Source organism: Ambystoma mexicanum, chromosome 6q, assembly GCF_040938575.1.
Source record: "Ambystoma mexicanum isolate Mex_15411 chromosome 6q, UKY_AmexF1_1, whole genome shotgun sequence".
Lineage (NCBI taxonomy): Eukaryota > Metazoa > Chordata > Amphibia > Caudata > Ambystomatidae > Ambystoma > Ambystoma mexicanum.
In genome coordinates this window covers 1,307,927,551-1,307,940,516 of record NC_090937.1, presented here as the reverse complement: position 1 = coordinate 1,307,940,516, position 12,966 = coordinate 1,307,927,551, and positions in this window count along the sequence as shown.

Sequence of the window (12,966 nt, the reverse complement as noted above, 5' to 3'; positions counted from 1 at the left end):
TAGGACGCAGAGGGAGGTTAATCCTAGAGACCAATTCACGATCCACATAATTTCCTATAGCCCCACTATCGATGTATGCCTTTATTGCATGCAACCGCTTAGGCTGTTCCGGATCTACGAGGACCATTGGCACAATGAAATGCGAGGTCTGAGAGTTAGTTTTCAAGCTCGGCAAGCGGACCCCTATGCTTGTCGGGCGTGGTCGTTTCCTGAAACAGAGTCTTCATGGTTTTTATCAGCGGCTCCTACCACCTTCTTGGGCGGTTTTGCAGGGCAATCTCGTAGAAAGTGTCCAGAGGACCCACAATAAAGACATAATTGCATCTGCTGTCTTCTTTCACGTTCTTTTTGAGTTAAAGGCCCTTTAACCCCTCCGATTTGCATAGGCTCAGAGATATCAGCACCCTTGGGGTTAGCGTGGGTCTTGACCAACACCCGGGTCTCAAACTTGCACCGATCTGCTTTTCTGTTTTGAAGTCTGTGATCCAATTGGACCACTAAGTCTATATATTCTGTGCATTCTTGGGGCGGATTTACAAATTGGGCCAACACATCTTTAAGTTCTCCGCATAGACCTCGATTAAATAACGTGATTCTTTTATCCTCTGGCCACCCAGTTTCCACAATTAGTCTATTAAAGGTTGCAATGTAGGATAGGAGGTCCTGATTGCCCTGTCGCAGGAATAGGAGTTCGTCATCCAGAGCCTGCCCCTGAGAGTGTCGAGCAAATAACCTTTCCATGCTTGCTTGAAATCCTTGAAAATCACGGAGAATCGGGTCATCTTGAGTAACCAGTGGAACTGACCAATCGGCAGCACAGCCGCTGAGATATGACAATACAAAGGCTACCTTGGTCTGGTCATTAGGGAAGGCCCCAGGTCTGCATAGGAAGTGCAAACGACACTGATTCATCAATACGGCGAATCGTTTGGGGTCCCCAGCAAAGCGTTCGGGTGGGGCCAGCGGCATGTTTCCAGGTAGATTAATCTGCACAGAGTTACTGGGAACCACAGGAGCGGGGTTCCCCCCGGAACCGGGTAGAGGAGTGTGTCCAGCTTGACCTTGCAAAAACTGTCTAGCCAGGTCATCAGTCCTTTCCTTTGATACAATCACTTCCCTCCTGAGAGCATTAGTCTCTTGACGAGCGGCGTGTACTTCGGCCCATAATTCCCCCAGTAGTTGGGCCAACTGATCAGTCTCAGAAGTTTCCATAGCGCCTGGGTGGGAATTTGTAGGAAGGCTTTGCATACTGTAACGCTCACCTAACTCCCACGGGGGCGCTGGTCTAGTCTGGGTTGCTATGGCCTCTTCATGGCTGATGCGCAGAACTCGGAACACCGACTGAACAGGACCCTCAAATCTTGCTTGTCTGGCCCGTAGGGATATCCTTCTGCAGATGAGAAAGGGGATTAACAGTCTGCAGAATAGTGTGCTTGCTCCCCCCTTACCCCCTTCGTTCTTCTCTAACTTCCTCCGAAATCCCCGGTTGAAGCTCACCTTATGGTTTGAAAGGATGAACTCTCCATCCTGCTTCTGGTGCAGGTGCGCGTGTTTGTCCAGTTACTTCACTGGTTTTCAGAATGGCGCTGGCAAAATCCACTTGACTTTTCCGAGCGGAACGCCGTAAGTATGAAGATTACAAAAGTACAAGTGTTGAGCCTCCTTTTCTGTTGCCTTCCTAACCTGTGATCTGTCCTTTATTTCAGGTGCAGAATGAAGGCAATGCGTTGAGGGATTGATTTGCAGATGGTAAACTCAGGTGAGTTAGCGATGGGGGCGATCCCTCTTAATGTCTTTATATTCCTCCAGTAATGTCTTTTGTCCTTTCCCCATAGGGGCCGGGGTGCGGTACCTGCCAACGAAGCGGCACCGACCTGAAATGAGGAATGGTCCACCAACAGAAGACCGGTAAGTGTTATGGCGGAAAATTAGGCTTTCCTCATATGTTCCTTCTGCTCACCTTTTGTCTCTTCTTCTCTCCCCTAGGCGCAGAGATGTGGCGACCGGTGCAGACAGTCGCGGTGGAGCCAGAAGAACTCCCGAGGACCGGTGAGTGAAGCGCAGCGCTGCAGCGAGCAACGCGGTGCTTTTAAATGAAAGTCTTTTCTCAGGAACGCTGGCGTGAAGGTTCCGGATGCAGGTAAGAAGTTTGATAAAATTCTTGGTTTTCACCTTTCTCTTCTCTTCTTTCCTTACAGGTGTTCCAGGATCGAGGTGGGCGTGGCTGGAGACCAGATGGAGGAGCAGACACGGTGAGCGTTCAGCTGTTTGGATGCAGAACAATGCGAAGTGTGAGCTACTGTCTGGGCGTGGCTTAAATAGCCCCCAAAGTAGTTCCAGGTAAGTATCCTTACCTGGCCACGCCCGAGTGGCAAAATAGTCCCAATGAAAAAATAGTCCCTTTCAGGTCTCAGGGAGGCCTGAATCTTGCAGCATGGTCTGCATCAGGTAAGTGCACAAAACACCTTCCTTTATGAGCCTGGCGCCTATGGCGCCAGGACTGATATCCAACATGAGCCTGGCATCAAAGGCGCCAGGACAGAGTCCAAAGAGCTCCTATAAGGGGCCGCTGGGATTTTACCCGGGGGCATGATGCCTGCTCCCGGGGGTGCTGGGCCTGGCCTGGTGCTCCGGGGGTAGGCATCATGACAGTTGGTGTCCTGGTGGAGCAAATCCTGGAGCAGTATGATGCCCTCTTTGGAAGTGTGCGCGCTGACAAGGAAGGACAGACTCGGATCTGGACGGACATCGTGACTGCCATCGACGCGTAGGGGGTGGCATTCCGCGACTTCCAACATGTCAAGAAGCGCTGGGAGGACTTCAGGTCCAGGACCCTGAACAAGGCCCGGCGCCTCTTGAAGGCAGCGGATGCTAAGGGGCACCGGGGCCACTTGTCAGAAGATCAGATGAGGGTCCTGGAACGCATATCCCCAGCGCTCCACGTCCAGGTCCTTGAGAGGCAGACCCGTCTGGAGTCGAGCGGTAAGTGTACATGCATCATGATTGTAAGCTGTGCGTGTGGTGATGTGCCAGTAGTGTGCCGGTTGCACATCTGTTTGTATGGAGCCGAGCATGGGTGGGGGTGTACAGGGCCATGAGGCTAACACATGCGAGGGCTGTCATGTGTGAGACATGGATGGTGCTTGTGTGTGTAGGCTTGCATGCCAAATGCAGTTGTGTGGGCACACATGTTTGGATGAATGTGTATGTAAGTAGGCATGTTCGTGATGTCACGCATGTATGTTGTTTTCAGCTGCATGTATCAGCACTGTGTACATGTGCATGTGTGTGTATTTGATAAGGGTGCAACAGTGATGCAACATGGATGCATGTGACAGCGGGATGTGGAAGCCTGATTGGCAGATGTGACATGGATGCCCATCGGAACACTGTGATGTCTGGCTCACCTTTGCCTGCTCATGCTGTTGTATGTGTATGGATGGTGCTGGCAGTTGCGATGTGGCTGTGGTATGGCTCATGTGTGCAAGTTGAAATGACATGTGTGTTGCCAATTGTGATGCCATGTCTGAGGTTTGCCAATGCCACTCATGTGCAACTGTCATGTGTGTATGTGTCCATTGTACAGTGCCCTGATGCCTGTGTTTTATTTCTCCCTGTCTGCAGCGTCAACTGATGAAGAGGGCGGAGAAGGTGCTGTGGAGCACAGCGGCGGGGATCGCACCGCCAGCCGGAGACGCAAGGCCCGGCTCCCCTCCCAGGTTGTGATCTCGTCGGGGAGTGAGGAGTCCGGTGCCGCGTCCCAGGCCGCAGCTGCCGGGGGGTGGTCCAAGAGGCGGAGGTCGGAGTTGGACTCCTCGGCAGCAGAAGGGGCAGCTGGGACCCCACAGGGCCCAACGGGGGAAGATGGCACGGAGTCATCGAGGTTGGTGGGGGGTTTGGTGGAGGAGGAGGCCGTGCAAGCAACAGAGACGGGGTCTAGAGGTGGGGATTCCACTGGTGCTAGTGGTGCAGTGCAGGACCAGGGACAGGAGGCAGCACAGGTCACCGCGGAGGTGCCTGTGTGCAATCCTGTCCCTGATCCTGTCACTGCATCATCTTGCACCAGCAGGGATGCCTACGTCGAGACCCGTTTTCAGGCAGGGGATGAGCTCACGACAACTGGCCTTGCTCTGCCTGCGGACGTGGCTATCCGGGTCCGGGTTGAGCCTGTCCTGACTGGTGTGGCGTTGCGTCAACGGGCCATGCGAGGTGACCTGCAGTCTTTTCATGAGGAGACTGCACGTCATCTCGAATGGCTCGTTGACCACGTCGGCCTATTGGGACAGGTCACCCAGGCCAGATTCCTCCGTTTGATGGGGCTTGCTCAGACCCCCTCCTCAACTGAACCGCCTATGCGCCAGTCGTCCTCCATGCCATCTTCCCACCCATCAGTCACCTGTGTGCCCTGTGGAGCCTCTGACGGTGCGGCCAGGCTGGTAGAGGAGGCATCCCTGCCACAGTTGGGAGTCAGACGTCCTGCAGGGGTGGCCACATCAACGACTGCACCCCAGCCAGCGGAGGATGTGCAGGCAGCAGGAGGCAGTGCACGGGCAGAGGCGCAGCAGCAGCAGCAACGTGGTGGGAGCCATGATGGCTCGGAGCCTTCGACATCGGAGGGGCAGGCATCAGCCGGAGGGCAGGAGGACCCAGGGCGGGAAGTGTCTTCCGTGTGGCAGCAGTTGGGCCACGCCATAGATGTGGAGTGGCAGCCGGCGGAAGAGCCATGGCTCACGTTGGTCAGGGCGGAGAACTCCATGCGGAGGGCCCTGAGGCGGGCCGAGTGCCTCGAGTCAATCCGCAGGGAGTTTGGGGTGAACATGTGGACGGCCCTGCGGACCCTCGGGGCCATGGAGGAGGACCGCCTCTGGTACATTGAGCAGGAGTTCGATGATGCCCTGGCCCGGAACATCCCGAAGTGAGCCGTCAGACTAGCCCGCTGCCCTTGTATATAGTTCTGTAGTTAGTGTTAGGTTTCCTTTGGTTTTGCATTTTCTTTGGACCTTTTGGACAATGGGCTACATTTTTGTATATAGTTTTTTTTTTAGGTAGTGTTATTAGATAGGTTTCATTTCTTCGGTTGGGATCATGGACCCTGGATTGTTTATCTGTATATAGTTGACTTTTGGATTTTCAATTTTTTTTATGATTTCCCCATGGAGCAATGGTGTTCGATTTTAATTTTCCATTGGATTTACTTTTGTGGACTGTGACTCTGGACACCTTTCCTTTGCATTATGATTTGTGGTTTTGCATTATTTCACGGACCTGCTGTTTTTTTAAAAAAAAAATTCCATTATTGTTTGTTTATTTTTGATTCAATTTATGTTGCTTTTAATACATATTTTTTCTTCAAAGTTCAATGTGTAGTATCATCTCATTGGTTTCATGCATATCATGATATGAGTTTTGACATTCACTGACACCCATTGGGTGTATGTGAGGGACATGTGTTCATTTCCAAACTTGCAATTGGGGTTCTATCATGTTTTTGCCATTTATAAGTGGGTGGATGCAATACTCAGGTGGGTGTTTGGCATTTGGAGGCTGACCATAAGGGCCAGGGATCTACACTGTGGTGACATGTTGGCTGGGGGACATGAGTGGGGGCCTGGTGGAGGCTGCCCCTGCACTGCTGGGGGGTGGGGGTGATGAGAGACATGAGTGGGGGCCTGGTGGAGGGTGCCCCTGGATGCTGGGGGGTGGGCGTTCAGGGGGACATGAGTGGGGGCCTGGTGGAGGCTGCCCCTGCACTGCTGGGGAGTGGGGGTGATGGGAGACATGAGTGGGGGCCTAGTGGAGGGTGCCCCTGGATGCTGGGGGGTGGGGGTGGTGGTAGACATGAGTGGGGGCCTGGTGGAGGCTGCCCCTGCACTGCTGGGGGGTGGGGGTGGTGGGAGACATGTGTGGGGGCCTGGTGGAGGGTTCCCTGCACTGCTGGGGGGTGGGGGTGATTTGAGACATGAGTTGGACATGAGTGGGGGCCTGGTGGAGGGTTCCCTGCACTGCTGGGGGGTGGGGGCGCAGGGAGACATGAGTTGGACATGAGTGGGGGCCTGGTGGAGGGTGACCCTGGATGCTGGGGGGTGGGGGTGATGGGAGACATGAGTGGGGGCCTGGTGGAGGGTGCCCCTGGATGCTGGGGGGTGGGGGTGGTGGTAGACATGTGTGGGGGCCTGGTGGAGGCTGCCCCTGCACTGCTGGGGGGTGGGGGTGCAGGGGGACATGAGTGGGTGTGATGGGAGACATGAGTGGGGGCCTGGTGGAGGATGCCTCTGGATGCTGGAGGGTGGGGTGCAGGGGGACATGAGTGGGGGCCTGGTGGAGGCTGCCCCTGCACTGCTGGGGGGTGGGGGTGATGGGAGACATGAGTGGGGGCCTGGTGGAGGGTGCCCCTGGATGCTGGGGGTGGGTGTGGTGGTAGACATGAGTGGGGGCCTGGTGGAGGCTGCCCCTGCACTGCTGGGGGGTGGGGTTGGTGGGAGACATGTGTGGGGGCCTGGTGGAGGGTGCCCTGCACTGCTGGGGGGTGGGGGTGATGGGAGACATGAGTGGGGGCCTGATGGAGGCTGCCCCTGCACTGCTGGGGAGTGGGGGTGCAGGGAGACATGATTTGGACATGAGTAGGGGCCTGGTGGAGGGTGCCCCTGGATGCTGGGGGGTGGGGGTGATTTGAGACATGAGTGGGGGCCTGGTGGAGGGTGCCCCTGGATGCTGGGGGGCGGGGGTGCAGGGAGACATGAGTTGGACATGAGTGGGGGCCTGGTGGAGGGTGCCCCTGGATGCTGGGGGGTGGGGGTGCAGGGAGACATGAGTTGGACATGAGTGGGGGCCTGGTGGAGGGGGCCCCTGGATGCTGGGGGGTGGGGGTGATGGGAGACATGAGTGGGGACCTGGTGGAGGGTGCCCCTGGATGCTGGGGGGTGGGGGCGATGGGAGACATAAGTGGGTGCCTGGTGGAGGCTGCCCCTGCACTGCTGGGGGGTGGGGGTGCAGGGAGACATGAGTGGGGGCCTGGTGGAGGGTGCCCCTGGATGCTGGGGGGTGGGCGTTCAGGGGGACATGAGTGGGGGCCTGGTGGAGGCTGCCCCTGCACTGCTGGGGAGTGGGGGTGATGGGAGACATGAGTGAGGGTCTGGTGGAGGGTGCCCCTGGATGCTGGGGGGTGGGGGTGGTGGTAGACATGAGTGGGGGCCTGGTGGAGGCTGCCCCTACACTGCTGGGGGGTGGGGTGATGGGAGACATGTGTGGGGGCCTGGTGGAGGGTTCCCTGCACTGCTGGGGGGTGGGGGTGCAGGGAGACATGAGTTGGACATGAGTGGGGGCCTGGTGGAGGGTGCCCCTGCACTGCTGGGGGGTGGGGGTGCAGGGAGACATGAGTTGGACATGAGTGGGGGCCTGGTGGAGGGTTCCCCTGGATGCTGGGGGGTGGGGGTGATGGGAGACATGAGTGGGGGCCTGGTGGAGGGAGCCCCTGGATGCTGGGGGGTGGGGGTGGTGGTAGACATGTGGGGGGCCTGGTGGAGGCTGCCCCTGCACTGCTGGGGGTTGGGGGTGCAGGGGGACATGAGTGGGGGTGATGGGAGACATGAGTGGGGGCCTGGTGGAGGGTGCCCCTGGATGCTGGGGGGTGGGGGTGCAGGGGGACATGAGTGGGGGCCTGGTGGAGGCTGCCCCTGCACTGCTGGGGGGTGGGGGTGATGGGAGACATGAGTGGGGGCCTGGTGGAGGGTGCCCCTGGATGCTGGGGGGTGGGTGTGGTGGTAGACATGAGTGGGGGCCTGGTGGAGGCTGCCCCTGCACTGCCAGGGGGTGGGGGTGGTGGGAGACATGTGTGGGGGCCTGGTGGAGGGTGCCCTGCACTGCTGGGGGGTGGGGGTGATGGGAGACATGAGTGGGGGCCTGATGGAGGCTGCCCCTGCACTGCTGGGGGTGGGGGTGCAGGGAGACATGATTTGGACATGAGTGGGGGCCTGGTGGAGGGTGACCCTGGATGCTGGGGGGTGGGGGTGATTTGTGACATGAGTGGGGGCCTGGTGGAGGGTGCCCCTGGATGCTGGGGGGCGGGGGTGCAGGGAGACATGAGTTGGACATGAGTGGGGGCCTGGTGGAGGGTGCCCCTGGATGCTGGGGGGTGGGGGTGCAGGGAGACATGAGTTGGACATGAGTGGGGGCATGGTGGAGGGTGCCCCTGGATGCTGGGGGGTGGGGGTGATGGGAGACATGAGTGGGGGCCTGGTGGAGGGTGCCCCTGGATGCTGGGGGGTGGGGGTGATGGGAGACATAAGTGGGGGCCTGGTGGAGGCTGCCCCTGCACTGCTGGGGTGTGGGGGTGCAGGGGGACATGAGTTGGACATGAGTGGGGGCCTGGTGGAGGGTGCCCCTGCACTGCTGGGGGGTGTGGGTGCAGGGAGACATGAGTTGGACATGAGTGGGGGCCTGGTGGAGGGTGCCCCTGGATGCTGGGGGGTGGGGGTGATGGGAGCCATGAGTGGGGGCCTGGTGGAGGGTGCCCATGCACTGCTGGGGGGTGGGGGTGCAGGGAGACATGAGTTGGACATGAGTGAGGGCCTGGTGGAGGGTGCCCCTGGATGCTGGGGGGTGGGGATGGTGGGAGATATGAGTGGGGGCCTGGTGGAGGCTGCCCCTGGATGCTGTGGGGTGGGGTTGCAGGGGGACATGTGTGGGGGCCTGGTGGAGGGTGCCCCTGGATGCTGGGGTGTGGGGTTGCAGGGGGACATGAGTGGGGGCCTGGCGGAGGCTGCCCCTGCACTGCTGGGGGGTGGGGGTGGTGGGAGACATGTGTGGGGGCCTGGTGGAGGGTGCCCCTGGATGCTGGGGGGTGGGGGTGGTGGTAGACATGAGTGGGGGCCTGGTGGAGGCTGCCCCTGCACTGCTGGGGGGTGGGGCTGGTGGGAGACATGGGTGGGGGCCTGGTGGAGGCTGCCATGAGTGGGGGCCTGGTGGAGGCTGCCCCCGCACTGCTGGCGGGTGGGGGTGCAGGGAGACATGAGTTGGACATGAGTGGGGGCCTGGTGGAGGGTGCCCCTGGATGCTGGGGGATGGGGGTGGTGGGAGACATGAGTGGGGGGCCTGGTGGAGGCTGACCCTGGATGCTGTGGGGTGGGGGTGCAGGGGGACATGAGTGGGGGCCTGGTGGAGGCTGCCCCTGCACTGCTGGGGGGTGGGGGTGATGGGAGACATGAGTGGGGGCCTGGTGGAGGGTGCCCCTGGATGCTGGGGGTGGGTGTGGTGGTAGACATGAGTGGGGGCCTGGTGGAGGCTGCCCCTGCACTGCTGGGGGGTGGGGTTGGTGGGAGACATGTGTGGGGGCCTGGTGGAGGGTGCCCTGCACTGCTGGGGGGTGGGGGTGATGGGAGACATGAGTGGGGGCCTGATGGAGGCTGCCCCTGCACTGCTGGGGAGTGGGGGTGCAGGGAGACATGATTTGGACATGAGTAGGGGCCTGGTGGAGGGTGCCCCTGGATGCTGGGGGGTGGGGGTGATTTGAGACATGAGTGGGGGCCTGGTGGAGGGTGCCCCTGGATGCTGGGGGGCGGGGGTGCAGGGAGACATGAGTTGGACATGAGTGGGGGCCTGGTGGAGGGTGCCCCTGGATGCTGGGGGGTGGGGGTGCAGGGAGACATGAGTTGGACATGAGTGGGGGCCTGGTGGAGGGTGCCCCTGGATGCTGGGGGGTGGGGGTGATGGGAGACATGAGTGGGGGCCTGGTGGAGGGTGCCCCTGGATGCTGGGGGGTGGGGGCGATGGGAGACATAAGTGGGTGCCTGGTGGAGGCTGCCCCTGCACTGCTGGGGGGTGGGGGTGCAGGGAGACATGAGTGGGGGCCTGGTGGAGGGTGCCCCTGGATGCTGGGGGGTGGGCGTTCAGGGGGACATGAGTGGGGGCCTGGTGGAGGCTGCCCCTGCACTGCTGGGGAGTGGGGGTGATGGGAGACATGAGTGAGGGTCTGGTGGAGGGTGCCCCTGGATGCTGGGGGGTGGGGGTGGTGGTAGACATGAGTGGGAGCCTGGTGGAGGCTGCCCCTGCACTGCTGGGGGATGGGGGTGATGGGAGACATGAGTGGGGGCCTGGTGGAGGCTGCCCCTGCACTGCTGGGGGGTGAGGGTGATGGTAGACATGAGTGGGGGCCTGGTGGAGGGTGCCCCTGGATGCTGGGGGGTGGGGGTGGTGGTAGACATGAGTGGGGGCCTGGTGGAGGCTGCCCCTGCACTGCTGGGGGGTGGGGTGGTGGTAGACATGAGTGGGGGCCTGGTGGAGGCTGCCCCTGCACTGCTGGGGTGTGGGGGTGCAGGGAGACATGAGTTGGAGATGAGTGGGGGCCTGGTGGAGGATGCCCCTGGATGCTGGGGGGTGGGGGTGGTGGGAGACATGAGTGGGGGCCTGGTGGAGGCTGCCCCTGAATGCTGTGTGGTGGGGGTGCAGAGGGACATGTGTGGGGGCCTGGTGGAGGGTGCCCCTAGATGCTGGGGTGTGTGGGTGCAGGGGGACATGAGCGGGGGCCTGGTGGAGGCTGCCCCTGCACTGCTGGGGGGTGGGGGTGGTGGGAGACATGAGTGCGGGCCTGGTGGAGGCTGCCCCTGGATGCTGGTGGGTGGGGGTGGTGGGAGACATGAGTGGGGGCCTGGTGGAGGCTGCCCCTGCACTGCTTGGGGGTGGGGGTGATGGGAGACATGAGTGGGGGCCTGGTGGAGGGTGCCCCTGGAAGCTGGGGGGTGGGGGTGGTGGTAGACATGAGTGGGGGCCTGGTGAAGGGTGCCCCTGGTGGCTGGGGGTGCAGGGGGACATGCGTTGGTGGGCAGTAGTGCAAGGTGACATGTGGGTTGGCTGGGGGGCATGGCCATGGTGGATGGGGTGCCTGCGGGACATGTGCAGGGTAGGCCCCTGTGGTGTGGGCCACCTGCAGGGGCCATGGAGGGTGTAGAGGGAACACCTGGGAGGACCCACACGTGCAATTCATGTATGGTGCTCCCCGCGCACCCCTGGAATACACGTACCCTGATGGAATCGCGTGTGATACTTCCTGCGCACCCCTGAAATACACGTACCCTGCTGCTTTTGTGTGTGATACTTCCCACGCACCCCTGGAATACACATACCCTGCTGCTTTTGCGTGTGATACTTCCCGCGCACCCCTGAAATACACGTACCCTGCTGCTTTTGCGTGTGATACTTCCCGCGCACCCCTGGAATACACGTACCCTGCTGTTTTTGCGTGTGATAGTTCCCGCGCAATCCTGGAATACACGTGCCCTGATGGAATCGCGTGTGTTACTTCCCACGCACCCCTGATGTACACGTACCCAGGACAATCGCGTGTGAAACTTCCCGCGAACCACTGAAATACATGTTCCCCACTTGGCGTTTGCTGTTTGGCACCCCTGTGAACTGGTCCAGGTTTAGCGCAGCCCTTTGCGATGATTTGGGTATTTCGAAGGCTTTTCCTTGCGCGAGGGCGTTCTTGGGGGCGTAACTGGCGCTGCTGCAGGGTCGCTGCGCCACTCTGCGCCACGGCTGGTTTTGGAGGCTAAAATCCATGAATACGCTGTGCGATGATAAGGATTTTTTCGCACACGGCTGACGCAGTGTATCGCACGGGGAGACTGTGCGCCAGCCGCGTGCGCCACTTTTGTGCGAATTTCTATGAATTACCCTGTTAGTCCTGTCCATTTTATCTTTCGGCATCAGAGTCTGCTCCCATGTCACATTGGCCACCTTCTGTTTAGCTGCTTGAATGCACTGTCTCGAGTATCCCCTCCGTTTAAAATGATCCTGCAATAGTTCACATTCTGCCTTGAAATCATTATTATTCTTGCGATTTCTCCTTGCTCTGGTAAATTCTCCTTTAGGAACATTCCATTTTATGGGTTTGTGATGGCAACTCTCTGCATGAAGGGTTGAGTTAACCTCAGTTTCTTTTCTAAATGTCCGTGTTGCCAATTTGTTGTTCAGTACAAAAATAGTCAGATCCAAAAAGTGAATAGACTTCTCGTCATGACCCACAAATTCAATACCGAGATCATTCTCGTTCAATCTCATTCTGAATTCATTCAAATCCATACTTGCTCCATCCCAAACTATCAAGACATCATCGATGAAACGGACCCACAAAATGACATGTTCATTGAATGCTTCGTCCATGTATACAGTTTTCTCTTCAAACATTCCCATAAAAAGGTTTGCCAATGCCGGTGCGTACTTTGTGCCCAAATCATGCTAAAACATTTTTTCTTTATTTCTCTGTTTTTTATTTTTATTCTTTTCTCCTCTTTTTGTTTTATGTTTGTTCTCACTGATTGACAAATATTTCCATTTATATATATTTTTTTGGGTACAAATTTCTTGATTTTAATTATTAATTTATGTTTATTTCTTTGAACTTTTGAAACATTTCCGAAACCAAACCCTCCATTTTTTCTGTTCTCCTTTGTGGCCAAACGTATGAATGTGCTTAAAACATTATACATAGAATATGACTGTTTTGCTATTGCCCTATTTGTTTTGAGAAAGGCTCTTGAGCAGCCAAAACACGTGTAAACCAGGAATAAAGGGCTTTGTGACGTTCAAACCAGGAATAAAGGGTTTTGTGACTTGGAAAAAACATATGTGTGGCACAATCCTTGAGTGGCAGACCACTTTGATCTGTAGAGCTGTAAATGAGATTCAAGCAAGTACAATATATAATGGAGAACAAATAAGTTCCAAGAAAGGCAAAACCTGAATCTAAGAACTGGTGAAATCTGGTAATTTGTCAAAGTGTTAGAAAGCTGGGTAAGGGCAACTGGTTGCGTGAACTATAATGGGTGGGCCGTGCGACCTGTTAACTGCGCCTAGACAAGGACGCCCAAACAAGGAGAAGTGTGAAAGCAACTTTGAAATACTGTAAAGCTGAACATTGGTTGTTTGGAGCATCAGTATTGGAGTGAAAGCAACTTTGAAATACAATAA